Raw genomic sequence first — 20385 nt, forward strand, 5'->3', positions numbered from 1 at the left:
TGAAGCATGCAACAGACTGTCGTATCTCAGAGGGAAGAAGGAAGGGGGGTGGGGGTGGGAAGAGATTAACCAAAGAAGTTATATGCATACATGCATAACCCACAGACATAGACAATAGTGGGGTGAAGGCCTGGGGAGGGGGTGGGAGCGAGGTGGAGGGGGTCAATGGGGGGAAAAATGGGACACCTGTAATACCTTCAACAGTAAAGATAATTTAAAAAATAAAAAAAAATAAAAATATTTATCAAGGCCTAGTCCCTATCCTAGACCAATTAAGTCCTTGGGAATAGGGCTGAAGCATCAGTATGTTTCTGCAATTGCCCTAGGGAGCTACATGTGCAGAGGGGACTGCCAACTACTGCACTCCTGGATGCCCATCCCACTTTGAAAGACCACTCTCATGTTTTACCTTCATCTCTTCTCCAAGAAAACTATCCTCCAGTCTTCATGTGAAATGGCTTGTATTGTTTTAAAGGTCTGTATAATGAGGATCAATTTATATTGAAATAACTATATCAGGACTTTCCTTTATAAGAAATTTAGTGAAATATTGTTGCATTGATAAGAATCATATTACAAGGAAACATATCAAAATTTAATCATATGTTATTTAGTACATACACATGGGCTCATATTTTTGTGTCTATATTTTAATGAAGTTTGTTAACTTGAAATTCAATGTCTACTCAATTGCAATATTTGCACTAAAATGCACTATAAGAATATGTATTTGGGGCTTTTCTGAGTCAGAAATCTCTGTGCTGAGTAGGCTCTTCTGAGTCCACCTCTGTTTTTTAATGTTTCAGCATTCTTCTTTTTGTAATGATTTAAAAACCAACCCAGGGAAGTGGCAGAAATAAGCCAAAGGTGGGCTATATACCTGACTTGATTTAGTTGGAAATAAACCAAATACAGCTTTGTAAAAACAGAAAATATAATAGGAAGAATATATATTTTTTGGTTTTAAGTTTAGTAATGAGAACTAGAAATTATGATGTGGATAAGTTTTAGAATCTAGGTTTCCTCCAAAAGTCTCTTCAGGCCTGGCCAGTGTGGCTCAGTGGTTGAGTGTTGACCCTTGAACTGGGAGGTCATGGTTCGATTCCCAGTCAGGGCACATGCCGGGGTTGTGGGCTCCATCCCCAGTAGGGGGTGTGCAAGAGGCAGTCCATCAAAGACTCTCTCTCATCATTGATGTTTCTATCTTTCTCCCCCTCTTCCTTCCTCTCTCTGAAATCAGTTAAAAACACAAAAAACTTCAAAACCCTATACATATTTTTGTATCTTGCAAGTTAAGGTAAACATAGCTTTGTGTTTACAATTTCTATGGGGGTGGGGGGTAAAATTTCTTTTACCTGGGGAAATTGTTAAAATCGAATTTTTCACCATGGAAATGAGGGTCCGTCATACGTCTCTCATAAGGTGATGTTCAAACATTTAGAACAATGTGGGTTGGGGGGGTGGGAGGAGGGGTAAGGCACTGTGGCTCCCTCACCAAAAAACTGGTTCCTGAACCCCTGATCTGGGCACTGGGATGATAATGGGGTGACCTGGTCCTCAGGTATGGTGCCTGGAGACTGGAATGATCTGAGAAATGGCTCTGGGGGTGAAAATGGAATGAAAACTAATCCATGCCTGGACCTGAAGAGAGCCAACAGTGGTGTCAGACAGGTGGAAAAGTTTGGGGAGGAAGTGTTAAGAGGAACCCCTGTTTTAGTATGAGTGTAGCTGTCTATCCAGGCTGTTAGTAGGAGGGAGCTGTGTAAGGCATTGAGAGCAAGTTGCAAGTTGACCTTACTTTTTTTTCCTGTAAGGAATATAAGCTATTTCATCCATTTCTGTTGAGGAAAAAACAAGTTCAGTATTGCTTAATTTTAGCTAAAGTGGCAACAGTGGTCAGCAGTTTGGAAATCATACCTTTTTCCAGTTTATACTTTTCTTAATACTCTGCAGACGTGGACCCTAACCTTACTCTTGAATTCCTGCTTGGTGTCCATTCATTTGCTGTGACTAAAGCAGTCGAATTCCACTGGGGCAGTCTGTTGCTCCTCACCCACATTGCCATCTGGTCAGGTGTTCTGCATCTTGCCTCACTGCCAGCAGCCCTCTGGACATGTCACACCTCTCATTCCCCACCCAGAGTGCTTCCTTTATCTGTGGCTTCATTTTGTGATGATTTATGGAGGTTAGAGGTGACAAGGAGCTGAGAACTGTCAGCCATAGTTCTGTCCCCACCACCACACACAGTCATTCCAGTTAACTTAGACCATTTTTTTCTGAATGAGGAGGGTGGATTCCATTTTTTTTCTTCTAATCCCTTTCAGAGAGTGCTCAGCTTTGGTGAGTAATGAAACCCTATGCTCCATGACCCATTCTAAACTGCATTCAAAGCCAACACTAATTATGTTCAAAGTTTCTTATTAATAACAGGATAAAGACATATGTGCGTGAATATTGAATGTTAATTTTCTCTAATAAGAGGGCTTGGTTATTTTATTACGATGTGAATCTGTCTTGTATATATAGATGAAACAGTGGCATAGAGCCTCATAGGAGGGGATGATGGTGCCCTCTAGCAAGAAGCTTCCAGTTTTCTGGGACAGCTTTTCCTACATTCTTGCTAAAATCCTGTGCCCAGCTCATTGGCACGTCAAATAGAGCAAAACCTCCTGGATTTGAACTGCTCTCAGAGAGAATCGGTGATTGCTCTATGGGGCCATAACAGGTTCATTTTTACATTTTCTGTATTTAGTTGTTCCTAAATAAATCAATGTTTAAACTAGTTTGTGAATTAATCTAGTTTAAATCCACTTAAGAGAATGTTGCACTCTTAATAAGTAGCAATTCTGCACATACATGTGATCTATGATCTGACTAGAATAGTACTTGGTACACAATAGTCCCTTTTAAGTTTGATTAATGAATTATTACAAATTATTAAGGCAAAACTAAATTTCTTTGCTGGGTAGCACTTTTTAAAACAGCAGATTTGTTATTCTTTGTACTTGAAAATTATAAAATTACTTCTTCAAAAATATTCTCTTACCAATTTTATATCAGCTATATCAATGAATTCACTTTAATTTGGGAAGATTCATTACATATTAGATCAATGTTTGTTGGCTTCACATTAGGAGCCCCACTAAAGACCAGTTAAATCAGAATCTCAGGTGCGGGTTTTGGGCACTTAGGGTCTTAATTTTTTAACAGCTTTATTGAGGTATAATTAACATACAACAACTGCACGTATTTAAAATGTACAGTAGGGTTGAGAACTGTTACAGTGGAGACTCAAAATCATGAGCTGTTGTTCTTGTCTAATACTTAATAATAACACAAAATAAAATAGTTATTGATAATTTCACAATCTAGCCCTTGGTTTCTTTTGAGACTCTTTTTGAGGCATAGTATGACCACATTATGACAAGAAGAAACATTATCATTTTTTATGTCAGGCTATCAGTGTTTCTCCTAAACTCTCTTTCTATCCCAGGAAGGACTGTCTCCACACACAGTCTGGGATTGGGGGCCAGTTAGTTCACCTGTCTTGCTCTTACATGTTCATTAAAATTCAAGCTTTTAAAATAATCTGAGTTAAGAGTAGGCCAATGCCTCTGATCATATGTAATGGAGCAGATTGCTCATTGCCAAAGTACAGGTGTGTGTCAAATGGGGAGGGCAGGGCTGGGATGGGAAAAGGTGGAACCAGGCAGGATGTCTGCTGGTGCTGCTCTGAGCAGGCAGGCATCAGCCCGAAACCCTCTCATTGAATAATACTCCAAATAGTAATTGTGTAAGAATTCTACTGGCTGTTTTTCAGCCGGTGCTAGTAAAATAATAGATCTTTAAAATGTGATAAAAAAGTCAGCCAAAAGAAATAGTATTAATGACCAATATTAGGAAATTGGTTAAATGAATATGATTTTTATATGGTAAAATATTATGCAGAAACTAAAACTGATTTTGAAGAAATTTAACAACTTGGGAAAATGTTCATTTTATATTGTTAAGTGAGAAAGCAGGTTACTAAATTCATGCACACTGCATGATACAATTTCTTTAAAAAATGTGTATGCAGACACATACATACAGGAAGAATAAAACACCAAAATATTGACAATTTTCATGTCTGGTGGTGGAAGAAAACATTTGCTCTTCATTAAAAAAAAATTTCTGTACTTTTGACAGTTTGAAAAATAAAAATACTTTTTTAAATCAGAAAAAATGAATATTATTAAAAAATATTTTTAGCCCGACTGGGCGTGGCTCAGCGGTTGAGCATCGACATAGGATCCAGGCAATCGGGGTTCGATTCCCTGTCAGGGCACATGCCCGGGTTGCGGGCTCAATCCCCAGTTGGGGGCATGCAGGAGGCAGTCGATCAATGACTCTCTCATCATTATGTTTCTCTCTCTCTCTCCCTCTCCTTTCTTCTCTCTGAAATCAATAAAGATATATTTAAAAAAAAAAATTTTTTTTAAAGTTCCCCCAAATAAAAATAAAACCAGGTCTAAAACAATCCAGTGAAAATGAGGAACAAAAATAAAATTAATTAGCATTCCAGCTTCAAACTAATGTGCATTACCCAATTAGCACCACTAAATGTTTTTTAACGGGAGCTAAGCAAAATAAAACAAAACCCTGCTGAAGTTGGAACTAGTTCAGTGACTTTTCAGTCATCAAAACACTTTTGTTTTGTTTATTCTATTAAACTCAAGGTTGAGGTTGCAAGGAATTTGTATTACAGTTGAGGTATGTTGGCATTTCATGTCATTTTGACTGACTCCAACTGTTTTTAGTGATAGGACTGGGCAATACGCAAATAAGCATATTTCTGCAATGGGTTGCATTAGTTCTTGAAGTGCTTCAATCTGAGTATTCTCTCCCACATGGGAGAAGAGATGAAATAAGTCCACACACTCCTTATGTTGAGGTAATTAAAGTGGCTAAAGTACAGTAGGAACTCCCTAAATTCCTTATGTGCACCTTATACCAAGGCCCCTTGCACTGGGCATTGGCTCCGTCCACTATTTTTGCCACTTGCATTGTTCTCTCTGTCTCTCCTTATTACATCTGTCTTCCTAACCTCCAGACGTGCTCAGATCTCCTCTGACTTCTCATCTCTGCTGGTCCCTGGAGTTTCCATTCTATTTCTTTCCTTTCTTTCACTGCTGTCTCAATGAGGTTGTTAGTAGTTACTGCCTGATCACAGCCAGAAGTGCTTTTTCCCTCCTCTGGATCCCCACGTACTTTATTGGTGGGAGCCCAGGCACATTCCTGTCTTTGACACACTTCTCTCTCTACCTCTAATTTTTTGCAACACAGCAGGCCCTGTGGGGACTGATTTCTGAGACTTTGGGGAAAGGTCATGGAAAAGTTTGTAGAGGCTCCTGGCTTTTCCCGTGGAACATATTTCCACTAAGTGCCTTGTGGGTGTTTTTTTGTTTGTTTTTCGAATCCTCACCCGAGGCCTGGCTGGTTTGGCTCAGCGGTTGAGCATCGACCTATGAACCAGGAGGTCTCAGTTCAATTCCCGGTCAGAGCCCATGTCTGGGTTGTGTGCAGGAGGCAGCCGATCAATGACTTTCATCACTAATGTTTCTATCTCTTTCTCCCTCTTCTTTCTTCGCTCTGAAATCAATAAAATCATATTTAAAAAACATAAATAAATCCTTACCCGAGGACATGTTTACTGAAATAGAGAGGAAAGTGGGGGAAAGAGAGAGAAGCATCGATGTAAGAGAGAAACACTGATCTGTTGCTTCTTGCCTGCACCCCAACTGGAGACTGAACCCATACCTAGGTATATGCCATGACTGGGAATGGAACCTGCAGTCTTCTGGTGTCCAGGCTGCTGCTCCAACCAACTTAGCCGTCCAGCCAGGGCAGCCTGTGTGTTCTTTTACATATACCTCACATCTAATATTAACTGTCTTTTCAACATTAACAAAGTTGTATCTCTCATGTAGTGGCTCCCTCCCCTCCCCCACCCAGAGTTAGCTAGACCAGGCTCCAATCCCATCTCTGACATGTGCAAGCTCTCTGGCTTTGGGGTACATTACTGGACTTCTCTGTGCCTCCATATGCTCACATGGATTATTGTAAGAAGCTTTTAGCCCTACATCTGGGTCGTGAAAGTTACTCACTGAATGCAGTTTCTTTTGTGTTGGCTCCCTCTTTTCATACCTGAAAACAGGTTCAGAGTACTGCACTGAGGTGTGAGTGCCTAGCGGCCAGCAAATTTGTGTGATTCAAGCTGTTGTCTCAGCAAATTGCCAAATCACACTCCGTGAGTGTCCCGGGCAGTAACTGCAAAATCACCAACCACAAATATAAGGCCATGCATGACAAGAGTTTCCTCTCTCTGCCTTGCTCAACCAGTGTGATCTGTGCAAAGAATTGGAAATTACAGAAAACATACACAGCAAGTGTTAAAGCAGCAGGTGGTATTCGTACACTGGAGCTCTCGTGCTGCCAAGTCACTCACACAGCCATAGTCATGGAGAAAGGAAAGGGGAAGCATCACATTTCCCTCTTCTTTTGGAATTGCCATATTTTTCCCATCTCCAGTGCCAGTGTCTTCTCACAGGATTTATAAGAGAGGAAAAGTCTCACTGCTACCTGCTAGCCATACAGAGTGGGTCATTAGTCACTTCCTGTACCTCAGTTTTCTCCTCTTTTAGATGGGGATAATAGAATCGCTCACCTCATAAAGTAATGAAGACCACACATGTGCCAGCCAGTTACAGAAGTAACTACATACACATGTTGCTTTGTAGTCATTTATCTGCATAAACAATGAATGCACCTGTGGGTTGGTGGAAGTAACGTGGACTAAGAATCACAAAACTTGCCTCTGGGGTCCTGGCTTTGCCACTTATTAGCTGTGATGAATTATTGTGAAGTCATCTACTCTTACTGAAACTACCTATATCTGTAAAATGCAGAGAAAATACTTATTTTTCAATATTAAGTGAGATTACTTCTGTGCAAAATAAACCACAAAATTCCATACAACACACAATGGTATTATTATGCCTTATCTCCGTCTTTGAACAGCCGAGTCTCAGTCATCTTTGTATTTCTTGTGGCCCCCAGGGTAGTACCTCATCCCTAGTAGATCTAAACAGTGATTGTTGAATGAACAGTTAGTAATTCAACACAGCTGAGAAAAAAGAAGCAAGCCAAAAAGGCCTCTGCATGATCAACAAAGACGGTGTGAAATCTACACATACACTCCTGAGAGGACCACAAATATCCAATTAGAAGCAGCGAGGATGGTTTAGTTGCTCCAGGCAGGCACACTGACCACCATGAGAAATTGGAGTTTGACAGCCTGACAGTAATGGTGGAGACAGAAAAACTAAAAAAGCAGACATGAGAACTTAAAAAGCCCTTCAGTGTGGGGCTTTTAGCTATAAGGAGAGATCCCACGAGGCTTAATGAAAGGTAAATTAGACAAAGCAGTTGAGACTTTGGAAAACAATTTCACTTTGGCAGGAGTATATCAGATGACCTAAAATGACAGATTCTGCTAATTTCCATGATTGCCTCAGGGAAGGATGAAGCTAACTTGGCTCTGTTTTTGCAATATGTTTCTCAAACATAACTTCTTGGTCTGCTGCACAGGTAATTACTCTAACTACAAAGTTCATGTTGCCAATTATCTCAACAATGGCCTAATTTTCTCTAATGATGCTGGAACCTAATTCTCCTGGGTTTTGCAATCTCTACCAAGTAAATGTTAAAACCTTGATTCAGCAAATTAATTGCTTGGTCATGCCAGTTTATGTAGCTATTTATATCTTCAGGATGATTTGCAGTCAATTTGGAAAACTGGTAATTATTAAATTTGACGCTAAAATAAATTTATTTTAACTTATTGACTATTTGGTTTTCATTATTTTTTAAAGAATAATTTATTGTATCCCCCAAAGGCTATTATGCATCCTTTCTAACACACTCTTACTGAGGTGCTTCGCTGTTGTCTATGGTGCATGTTCTCCTTCCCTTCAATGAATAATAAACCACTACAGTATGTTCCTGGTGGTCTGTGGTTAAAGGGCACTGACATACATTCTTGGTATTAATCTTCCCTCCAGAGGTTGTAAAATTCTCTAGATAAGAAGCACTGTCTTATTCATTTTAGTATCTCCCCCTATGCAAAAATCAGTGCCTTTAATAAAGTAAATATATGCAAAAAAAGAATAGTTTATTGATTTTTCGAAAGAGAGGAAGGAAGAGGGAGAGAGAAATGGATGTGAGCACACAACATCTATCAGGGATTGAGCCCACCACCTCAGCATGTGTCCTTCACCGAGAATTGAACCAGCAACCTCTCAGTGCACTGGGCATTTGTGGTTGTAGAGAACAGATTTACTCAGAGCACCATAAGGAAGGGGGACTTAACACACAGCATCTGTCTGGATCTGGAAATGCAAAGTTATCAGGATTGTCAGATGATTATCAGTGGGAAGTTATGAGAGAACTTCTGGGACTGACTCCTCTTTCTCACGGTCTCTCTTCTGGCCTTTCTGCATACCTCTGCATATTCAATAGGTTCTCTGACTCCTGATATCCAATACAACTCCTAGAAAAAGATGGTTTAATTTGCTTGGCAGTTATCATTTCTTTTCTAGGGCAGAGACCTTTGTGTACAAGTTACCTCACAGGTCATCCACCAGACTGTGGGATGCCCTTGAGTCAGGCGCTCACCCCTGGTCCTATCAGTGGCCACCTGTGCTAAAATAACTGTTTAGTCCTGCTTTTCAGAACAGTGGGCTGTGGTTGGGGAAGTTCAGACTAGAATGCAAATCTGGATATATCTGGAAGGGCCAGAATTGGGACCAGTGAGTGAAAGCTATAGGAAAAGAGATTCAACTCCATACAGAGTTCTCTAAAAATGGAATAAGCCATAAGCAGCTAGATGGTTGGTTACTAGGACCTTTCATGCCTCTTCCAATTCCCAAAATTGTGTGGTGTGTTTTTGTTTTTTTTTTATCACTTTTTTATTTCTTCCCAGAAGTGTCTAATGAAAGCCATCTTTTCCTATTATTATTAAAACAAGCCATGAAGATAATTCTGCTGTAGTATAATTAGGGTATGGCTAAGGTGTCAGAAACAGCAATGCTTTTGTATTAACCTCTTAAATAAAATATATTTTATATGTGGAATATTTGTAAATTAGATTTTATTATGGTCAATAACAATATTTTATTTTTAATTTTTATTTATTGATTGATTTTAGAGAGAGGAATGGAGAAAGAGATACATCAATTTGTTGTTCCACTTATTTATGCATTTATTGGCTAATTATTGTATGTGCCCTGACTGGGGATTGAACCTGCAACCTTGGTGATCCTCTAACCAACTGAGCTACCCAGCCAGGGCTAATAACAGTACTTTAAAGAAAGGAAATTATTTTACATATTATAAACGTAATGAGGCAGCAAACTGCAACAACTTCTCTAAGATGATTGAAGATGCGTGTAAGAATGTTTGGTGGCAGATTTTTTCCAAATGAATTATAAATGATGTTTCAGAGATTTCAGCTAGGCTTTTGAAACTCATATGTCATGATGGACTGAGCCATTTAGGGCAGGTGTCAGTGATGACTCTTCTGATAGTTGCCTGAGCTGAAGTCACCAAAATAGTGTAATTAAATCTCAGCATTCAAACTCTACCAATTTGGAAGTGTGTGTGTGTGTGTGTGTGTTGTGAAGGGAGAAATGTTAATCCTTTCCCAAACAATATAATTTAGTTATTTAATCTGAGAAAATCTGAAAGCACTGGGAAGACTCCAGGATGCTTCTGTTTCAACTTTTCAACGTGGGAATGCATTGTGACAAAAGAAGACAAAGCAGATACAAGGGCGGAGTAGCCTTGCCTCCAGTTGCCTGTTAACTGCATTCCCTCAAGGCAATTTATGGTTAGGAGAGAGACCAGCTTTGTTAAAATTCTACTTCCACTATTTTGGAGTCAGGACTAAGCTCTCTTGAGTTCAGCTCCTCTTTTATAAATTGGGGATAATAATAGTTCTTAAGTCAGAGAGTTCTCGTGAGGATTAAAGCACTTTTTACTTAGCACAGTGTCTAGCTCATATGGAGTGCTCAGTAATTTAAAGAACATCTTCTCTGACTTTCTCTATTTTGAAAAAATGCCTATACTTGGGCTCCATCCCACCTGAAATTCTGATTTAATTGGTCAGGGATTTATTTGACCTGCATAGGGCCAAGCCATCAGTATTTTTAAAAGCTCTCCCCATGGTGCTAATTTGGCTGCAAGCACTTAGCAAACGCTGGTCAGACTACCAGCAGTGGAGGCACGTCCGGATCTCTTGGATTCTGCTCTTCTCACCAAAGACTGACCCCAAGTTCTGGTTTCAAAGAGACTTTCTAAACAATCCTTTCTGTGACTCTCACACTTTCTCATTAAAGGAGGTATTAAGTAAACACACTATGCAAGCACTTCTGTTTAATTAAGGTTTCACTCTGTATAGTTCTACTCTAACCTTATGTTTGTTTTTCTTATTCCCAGATGCCCCTTTTCTCACTGCCTTCAAAGCCACCTGTAAAATGCAGTTGCATTGTTGAGTTCCTCTCTGACATCGTCAACCTTGACCAAATACTTAGTTCTTTATTTTGTTCTTTTAAGTCTATATTAGATTCTTCCCAGCTGTGGCCTGTGTGTTGATGTGATTATAAAGCATGGTGTATTCCCATGAAGTACCAGAGTAGAATAAGATTAAGTGCTTTTTTTTTTTTTTTTCTCTTTGATTTGTGTATACAGTATTTCCTGCTATTTAGGGATCATTCAGACCAAAATGTAATTGGAATTATGTTACCTTTATTTCATTACCCATTGCTATTTAATTGCTTAAAGTTTCTTAATCATTGAAGTCCTTAAGTACAGTAATTCTTGGTTCAAATTAATCATGGAATTTAATATGTACAAATTTCTCCTTGTCAATTTTAGTGGGATAATAGAATGAAATCTCAGGCTAATAGAATTAACTAACCCAAAACAATTTTTCACTGTTCTGCGTTTTTTATTTTTCCTTTTCAGGAACCTTTGTGATACTCTTCCTCAGCAACCCTCACCCCTGTTTGCTGAAGACTTTCACCAAAGCCGCTGCCAGTTGTTGGCATCATCCTGAGAAAAAGACAACTTCAAAAGTCAGGGAAATGTTCAGGAAACTCTTGGCCCAGTAGATCTTTCAGAGGTGAGAGCTGGTCAGTTCTTGTTTTGTATTTAGAAGCATAAATTAGCTGTTCTGTCTTCTGAAATATATCTCTTAAAAAAGAGTAGATAGAGGACTAGGTTATTGAAAATTTTCTATAAAGAATTGAGAGTTTTTCTTTTTTAGGAGAATGTTTTAGTAGTTATGAAGGACATCAATTGGCTATTTTGACCAAACAGGAATTTACTGTATTTGAAGTTGTAGTTTTGACCTATGAAAACTTATCTGAACACACACACACATACCTACCTTAAAAAAATCAATATACATTTCCTTCTTAGAGAAATTTCTTATGTACAGTAGTGCCCCCTTATTCATAGGAGAAATGTACCAAGACCCCTGTGGATCCCTGAAATTGCAGATACTACCAACCCCATATATACTATGTTTTTTCCTTACACATACATACCTTAATGTAAGCGCTTTACGGCTTCTCTTTGGCGTATCTGAATTGCCAGTATCACCACTTTTGTGCTTTGGGGCCATTATTAAGTAAAATAAGGATTACTGGTCTTGGCCTGTGTGGTTTAGTTGGTTGGGCATCATCCTGTGCAATGGGCTACTGGTTTGATCACTGGTGAAGGGGACATGCCCGGGCTTCAGGCTTGATTCCCAGTAGGGGGCATGCAAGAGGCAGCCAATCAACGTTAAGATGGATGTTTCTTTCTCTGTCTCCCTAGCCCTTCTTCACTTTCTAAAAATCAATAAACTATTCTTTTTGGGGCGAAAAAAGGGGGTGGGTGGGTAATGGAACACAAGCGCTGAGATACCGTGATAGTTTATCTGATAACCATGACCAGTGGGCATGGATATGCTGGACAAAAGGATGATTCGTGTGCCTGGAGAAATGCATGAGGATGGTGTGAGGTTTTATATGCTACTCAGGACCATGTGAAATTTAAAACTTATGAATGGTCTATTTCTAGAAATATTTTATTTAATATTTTTGCACCATAGTTAACCATGGGTGACTGAAACTATAAAAAGCAAAACCATGGCAGGGGTGGGGAGGACTACTGTATTTAGCATCTATATCAGCCTTCATATCTACCTTACTCTGCCTTCTAGGATTGTTTTAAGGATCAAACAATATAAATTATATGAAAGTACTTTGTAAACCCATGAAATATTATTTGCATAAGTGAGAAAAACAATTACTATTTTTAAACATTTATAATCCTCCAAAATACTCTCATACCTTCCAGTCTGTTTTCTTCCATAGTTTGATTCATTTTTAATTTGGTTCAGTAAACTTTGCTAGGATTTCAAGAAGCAAAGGTGATAAGTACTTACTTTCAAGAAATATCTGTCAAATGCAAGAGACAGACACATAAACCAATATGTTCAACTCCAATATGATAAAAGTATACTGAGAATGCATTAAGAAATGGAAAAGGCATCAAATGCAGCCAGAGGACTGTGTGTGTCAAAGCAGCCTTCCTGGAGAAGGTGACCCCTGAAATGGCCCTTGAGAGGTGAATAGGAGTGAGCCTGCTAAAGAGCAGGGTGGGATGGAAGTGGGCCTTGCAGACAGGAGCAGTGGGATAGGGTATGAGACCCATATGTGGAAATAATAAGTTGTTCTACGCATGGGTGTGTGTGTGTGTGTGTGTGTGTGTGTGTGTGTGTGTGTAAGCACCGAGGGGATTTAAGCTGCCAATCACTAGCATTTTAGGTATGTTATTCTGGAGAGCGTGTAGAAAAAGAGCTGGAGGTGACTGAGATTGAAGGGAGGAAGATTCATTTTGTAATGATTTGGGGAAAAGATGGGAGGGCTAGAATTAGGGTAGAAGCAGTGAGGAACAGAGAGAGAGAGAAACATCAAAGAGCTAGAATGTGCCGGATTCAGTAATAGTCTGGGCACTGGAAGTGAGAAAATGTTAGGACTTGGGATTCTTAGGTATCTGACTTGAGTGACTGAGAGAATGATGATGCCATAAAGGGAATTTAGGAGGGAAGGGGACTTACTCTTGGGGAGAAGAACACTTTGAGGTACATTTGTGACATTTAGGTAGAAGTGCCCATCAGGCAGCTGGAGGCGTAAGTGTGGAGGTTACGGAGGGTTTAGGGCTAGAAACAGTGATTTGGGAGTTACAGACAATAGTTAAAACTCTTTTTTAAAATATAAATTTGATTTTGTACTTAAGCCTTCAATATATTCATTTATATACTTAAAAAACAACTCACTAGATTCTCAATTTCCATTTCATTTTGATATTACCTATCATTTCATTTATATCTGTACTTGGTCTTATTTTCTTCACAGAATAAATTAAGATTTTTCCTAGGGACATATGTGGTAACTTTTTCTACTCTGATAAAAGTAAATTTAAACCAGTATTAAAAAATAATGCAAACCCTTTAGAAGAGTTATAAGCTAGTGCCATTTTCCATTTTGATTCACAGTAGTTACAGAAATTATTTAAGAAAGGTGCTTTGCTTTACAAGATGTTTTTTCTATATAAGTTGTGGTTTCTTGTCAGTTCCTCACTTTCATTGCTCTGTCCAGGATTTGAATATTGCATATGGGAGACTAAGCAGGATCTTTCTTGCTTTCTTCAGTGAGGTAGTGCCAGGGTTTCCCCCACACACCCTTTGGGTCTTCCCATCATCAACCCAGAATGTCAGTAAAGGGGCCTGCTATAACAGAGGCCGCACTATTTTAGATCAAGGCCACTCGAGTTAGACTTTTGAAATGCATTACTCAGAGCCTTCTTTGAGGGAATGTCAAGGGTAAAAATTTTAAATTCAAATAATACTTACAATAGTACTATTTTGAGTGAATTTTAGTAGATTCCCATGGCCTTACCTTACTGACTTTTTTCCTTAAGACCTGTTGAGAAATTAGAAAATGCTCCCTTTCTATAGTACAGTCCACTACAATCTTTCCAGAAATTTTAAAGATCAGCTAATCTATCACTTTTGTTTTCATACACAAGAGGGTTAGTGTGAATTAATTAATTAATTAATTAATTTAATTAAGTAACTTACTTAATGCTAACAGCTTGAGCCAGAGCCCTAGTCTGTTGAAACTCATTCTGCCCTTTTCAATTCATCATTTATTTCTCTTATTCCAAATCTTTATTGAACTATGAAGTTATCTGTATGTCCTAAAATAGGAAACTGAATTAAGGAAATCAGCTCATAGTGATAGTGTTTGCTTTGGCTAGTCACTCTGCTTTCAACAAACAGATTTGCATTGATAATTTGGGCTCTGATTACGGTTTTATTATTTTAAACTTTTTTGGGGCATCTTTTACTTATCTATACTGGTTTTATCTATCCTAAAATGAAGGATTGGGAGAGAATCAAAACCACCTGTTTAAAATTTAGTTGAAAAAGGACAATCATCTCAACACCCATTATCACACCAATTTTCCCCCAGAAGGTACTTTCAGTAACAATGTCTTTAGGCACATTCACTAACAGTGCAAGTACTGGCCACCAACCCAGTTTTGTGAAACATCCTATTTTTTTTTTTTTTTTTCAGTTTTAACCCCCTTTAAGTAAAAGATAAATTTCATACTTAAAAAAGACACTCATTAATTAATATAATACTAACACTTTGAAGCACAAGACCCTGTGAATTTTATGTATAGAAAATTTATGGAAATGCTGAGTTGGTATAACTTAGAATGATGTCACATGCATGCAAGTTGTAGGTGGTCTCAAGGACAATGAATTGTTCTCTGAAATTCATAGAACTGTCAGTTATTGCTGTGAAACCAGTGGGCTGTAAATTCTCGAGTATGTGTCCAAAACATGATTCACTCACCCTGAAAGCTGCCTATAGCAAAAGGAGTTTCCTCTCATTTCTGTGTAAGACACAAGAAATATGTCGCCCTGATTTGGTCTCTTGCTTTTCTTCTTTTTTGGGGGACCAGGGTACTTCTCTGCCTCTTTCATCTCTGTGTCTGTCTCTTTTCCTGTCTCACTCATATTCTGTGTGATAGACACATACTAATATGATATCTCCAAAACATGAGACCCTTGACAGTTTGTGTTTATGGAATTGGCGGTGGAAGCAGGTGAGACACGCTTCATTGGGTAAGGGGTGAGAGCTGTGGGAGACACTGTCTGGCATGTTTGGGCAGAATGACAACATCAACAGGGATGGACAGCTATGGAGTCTGAACACAGTTGGTATGAGGGCTGGTAAACAGCTTTTACCACTGTTGTTTAGTGGTAGCATCTTCTTCTGAACCACCTTACTGTGGCCAGAGTACAGAATGCAACAGTATTGAGTGGCTGCTCATTCCAGAGTGAGGGTTGTAAGTACCGTTATGCAACAAAACAATGGATAGAGTTTCTGTTGGCTTTGGAGTTGCCACTTAAAAGTATTAAGAATTTGAAACAGTATTCAAGACTGCCCTCCTACCCTGTGCTTAGAGCACAGAATTCTGCTGGAGGAGGGTTGTTTAGGGGAAACTCGTATTAGAAATTAGAAGCCATAGGTGAGTTGCCAGGGTGACACTTTTGAATGGGCGGTCTTCCAACAGGCTCAAATCATACTTAACAGTAAAATGTGTTACCCTATGCTTTTCTGTAGTGTGGGATTTTTAAAAAGAAAGGGGGCAGGAAATGCTGAGCCACCAACTTTTGATACAAATTCAATTGTACTATAGAGGTCATAGACTACATCAGCAATTTGTGGACCATTTTTGGTGGAGGACAATGACAGTGGATTTCTAATCAGATAATGTCCTGCTACATTTGAATTTTCACTCTCCACTGCCTTTTGTTGTTTGAGTACTTTCAAAATTATTCTTGATTCAGGTTTATTATTAACTTTTTGAACTCTAGCTTCTGCACTAATATCTTGCTGCTCATGTTAAAATGAGAATGGTGACCAGAGAATTTATTTTTGCATTTGTTAATAGAATAGCAAGGCAGCATAATATGAATTAATGACTCTTCACATTTTCTCGTTATATAAGCTGGATTCATTATCCCCCGGGGATCTATTTTAAATTCGTACCGTAATAAACCATTCCTGCTAGTTGTTGCCTTTCTAGCCTTTTAAAAGCTTCTAAATAATGGATAAATAGAAAACCCTGGCCAGTGTGGCTCAGTTGGTTGGATCATCATCTTGGGCACCAAAAGGTTGCTGGTTTGATTCTTGGTCAGGGCAGATACCTAGGTTTCGGGTTCGATCCCCAGTGGGGGTGCATGAGGGAAGCAACTGATCGATGTTTCTCTCTCTCTCTCCCTTTCTCCCACCCCCTCCAAAATCAGTAAAACATATGTGAGGATATGTAAAAATAAATATCAATAATAAATACTTTTGATTTTAAACTTAAAAAAAAACATTTTGATCTCATTACAAAATGGAAAATGAAATAAAACTTCCTCTTCATGATCAGTAGTATAAATATATGTGTTGTCGTTGTTTTTTGTTGTTGTTGTTTTTAAATAAGAACTATCCTGAGGCAATTGTCTTCTTAATATGGTTTAAAAATAAAATCTATGAGGAAAGATTGAGAAAAAAACAAATTGTTGAGGATGCAGAACTACTAATAGGGTTTGTTCATTCTTTGTAACATCTTTCATCTAGAGGACACATATTATCATTGACTGAACTATTCAAAAATCACAATATCCACTTGGGTAATAATTGTGTTACCGATATTTCAAATTATTCTCTTTTGTTTCCCCTCTTTGCTATCGAAGTTGTTATGTTTTGTTTAGAGTCATCATATTAGTGTGTGTTGTATCACACAGAGAATGTGACACAGAAAAGGGACAGAGACAGAGAGAGAACAAGAGAATCAGAGGGGAACAGACAGAGACTGAAAGGCAAAACAGACCTTCTTCAGTTCCTACACATAAATCAAAGCAGTATTTGTAGTTTTCCCCCCCTCAATCTTATTTCTTTGACATTAACGCTATGTGACTTCTGCAACTTACAAACCCATAAACAGGTACACAGAACACATGCTGAGTTGGAGATCAGGATATAGTCACCATAGTTGAGCTGTGAAGTGCCACCCATATTCCTTGCCCCCTTGAGAACTGAGACACTCTTTCTCCAGCTTCTGGGAATGTAGACAGCTGAGAGCTCATATCTGGGTCCCTGCTTCTGGAGACTGTCCCCAGCCTTCAGCTAGAGAGTTGCCTTACTCAATGTTATACCATCTTTCCCCAGAGCAGCAGCATACATTCAATGACTGGTCTATTTGGGGACACAAAGGCCCTTACCCCATTCAGGACAACTCTTTAGGACCTGTAGGGCCGACTGGGACTTTTGTTGTGACTGCACCAAAGCCCAGGTTCTCCAACTGCCTTGTCTGGCTTTGTTCACTCTTCCGTACATGTTGAACCCAAGAGCCTTCACCAATAAAATTCCTGCAGGCAAACCCTTATCTGGTTCTAGGGAAACCTGGCCTGCAGCAGTCACCAGACAGGGACTATGCCATGTGTACATGTATGAGTCTGTAATTGTATATCTTTATAGCACTGTGATATGGTACTAGCTCTGGAATCATAATTAAGATCTCTGGAAATCTAGCCCAAGCACTTCCTGTGAAAAATAGGGGTAACAATACCTACCTAGTAGAGTTGTTGCCAGGATTTGATAGCAAGGTATTCAGTGCCTGGCACACATGAAGCACTCATTCAATTATACCTTTAATTGTAATTACCTATGGATAATCCAGAGATAGTGCACTAGTTCTGACCAATGGGCGACAAATGCAGAGTGCATTTTAATGCCATACATTTATTTAGTAGAATACGGAGGTTAATAAAAGATGCATCATCTGCAAATTTAAATAATTTTTCTAATTTATTAGTCCTCTTTTATAAAGTAGGTGGGGAAATTGGGGATGGTTTCATAAGAAACCTAAATTGGTTAAAGAGATGAAAATAAGTCCTATGAGTAAAAGTTAATGGATCTGGAGTTGTTTAAGATGGGAAGACTGAGGCATAACTTGCTTTCTATCTTCAAGTGAGTAGAAGTATTTTGTGGGGGGGCTAAGGGGAGGTTATTGGACATGTTCACAAAGGATAGAATAGAGAAAATGGGCATAAATTAAAGAAGGAAGATAGTTGGGTTTATATCAAGGGAACTTCTCTGCTCTTGGACAATAAAACATAGGAAGGAGCTTGTAGAATATGTACTTTAAAAAAAGTCTTCAGCCCTAGCCAATTTGGCTCAGTAGTTAGAGTGTCAGCCCTTGGACTGAAAGGTCCTGGGTTTGATTCTGGCCATGGGCAGATACTTCGGTTGCAGGCTCGATCCCAGGCCCTGGCCCCAGTTGGGGCACATGTGGGAAGCAACCAACAGATGTGTCTCTTTCACCTTCCCCTCCCTCCCCATTCCACTCTCTCTGAAAAGCAATGGAAAAAATCTCCTCAGGTGAGGATTTTTAAAAAAACTTCAGAAAAAGAAAAGACAACATTAAGTCCTGAATCACTGAGATGCTTCTCAGAGAATTTATGGAGAACTTTGAACTCTTGATTCTGTAGTTTCAGATTTCAGAAATGATGTTTCTAAGAAACTCAAACACCTATATTCTATTTTGCAAATGGAAAAAAAATAACTTTATTCACATTTGTTTCCTTTATAACTAAATTTTTTATAGAGTATATTTGAAAATGTCTATATGCATCTTGTATGTGGTTTTCTGATAATGAAACAAATTTGTTTCACTGAAAAGGTGTCTCTCTGTACATTTTAAAATCTGATATATATTATCATAATTTTCAATCTCAGTGTATGTCATCTCTTTACATGCTATATCAAAATAAATTAAAGCCTACCATCATGGTCCATTTATTGTACCCAATGTAAATTCTTTTGAGACTTTGTTAACATGCTAATGAAAGACTTTAGAACAATAGCAAGAAATCTGGAACTTTGGAGTTTTTCAATCAATTAATTGCTCAGAGATTAAGATTAAAGAATGGATATGGGGCTAGGTTTTTACACTAAATGCTCTTTTAAGACCTCTGTATCAGAAGAGAAGAGGAAGCTACTAAGAAATTTCCAAATTACTTTCCAAATTACTAATAAGTATATTGGATTTTGCATTTTCTCCTTGGCAAATCTTGTCAAGTAATAACAGGCCACAGACAGAATGTAGGTGAAAGAGCACTGGACTAGAAGCCGAAATGTCTGGCTCTGGTTCAATCACAGCCATCGAACGATCTGTTCTTCTCTCACAAAACTATGTCTCTGTGGGTTTCCTTTGAATTTCCAGTTCCAGTGTTCTATTTTAGATGCTCATCACCCTACAGTAGCTTCTTTCAAAAGAAGCCCAGCAGACCTGAGGGCTCAACCTCTGAGAGGGTTTAGCCTGGGAGCCCCATCACACATTGACCTAAAATAGCTTTACTTTAACCAAAAGAAAAAATTTTGCATACATAGGTAGGTAGAGAGAGGTTTTGTTTAAGATTTCACTTGATTTAATCGATCCATTGCTAGAAAAATGAGTTTTAAAGTTGTCATTATTGATTCCCATGTTTTCAGTATTCTCCCCAATACATCCCATTAAAACACCTAATTTTATTTCTTCCGTTACTACCAAGCTAAAACTCTTCAAATGGCTCTATATCTCATGAGGAAAAACATACACAATCCTACCCTTGGAATTTGTTTACCGCATGAGTTGAGGTGGCCTCAGTGTTCTAATATGAGATTATTTTGATCTGGCTATTGAACACAGTGCCCGACACTGGGTGTGCTATCACAAGTCACTCATTCAATAGAGCTCCTTCTCCGATTTTGCTCAGGGTTGTTCCTGACCGTCTACTCAGCTACCTACGCCATTCTCTTCCTCTTCAGCATACACACCTCAGAACACACTCTCCTCCTCCAAAAAGCCTTTCTTGATTATTCTAGTTCATGTTGCCCTATCTCTTAACTCTTTCATGTGTTCGTATTTGCACTAGTCCACAGTACATTTCACCCTGCTTGACAGTGGTGTTATGGAGACCATGTGCACGTGAGGAAGTACTACAGCAGTTACAGGGACCACCACCCACCTAGGGAAATACAAGTGCTCAAATCATCCCGAAAATGTAAAATTTCCATGTAATGTATGCATTGAGACAAGAAGGTAAATGTATTTTGGAAATAAATTTCAGCACCACATAAATAAAAATGATCTGGTCCTCATGCTACCTTAAGTTGCAACACATTGAAA

General features: G+C 38.7%; 1 protein-coding gene across 1 annotated transcript in view; it reads left to right on the forward strand.

The window, feature by feature from the left end:
- Positions 1-20385, forward strand: part of NRCAM (neuronal cell adhesion molecule) — a 320485-nt gene that overhangs the window by 62085 nt on the left and 238015 nt on the right. The window contains exon 2 of the mRNA XM_087821087.1: positions 11065-11221. The gene's annotated coding sequence lies outside the window, so the exon portion shown is untranslated. The remainder of the gene's footprint in view (positions 1-11064; positions 11222-20385) is intronic.

The sequence above is a fragment of the Miniopterus natalensis genome, chromosome 10 (assembly GCF_054644295.1).
Source record: "Miniopterus natalensis isolate mMinNat1 chromosome 10, mMinNat1.hap1, whole genome shotgun sequence".
NCBI lineage: Eukaryota > Metazoa > Chordata > Mammalia > Chiroptera > Miniopteridae > Miniopterus > Miniopterus natalensis.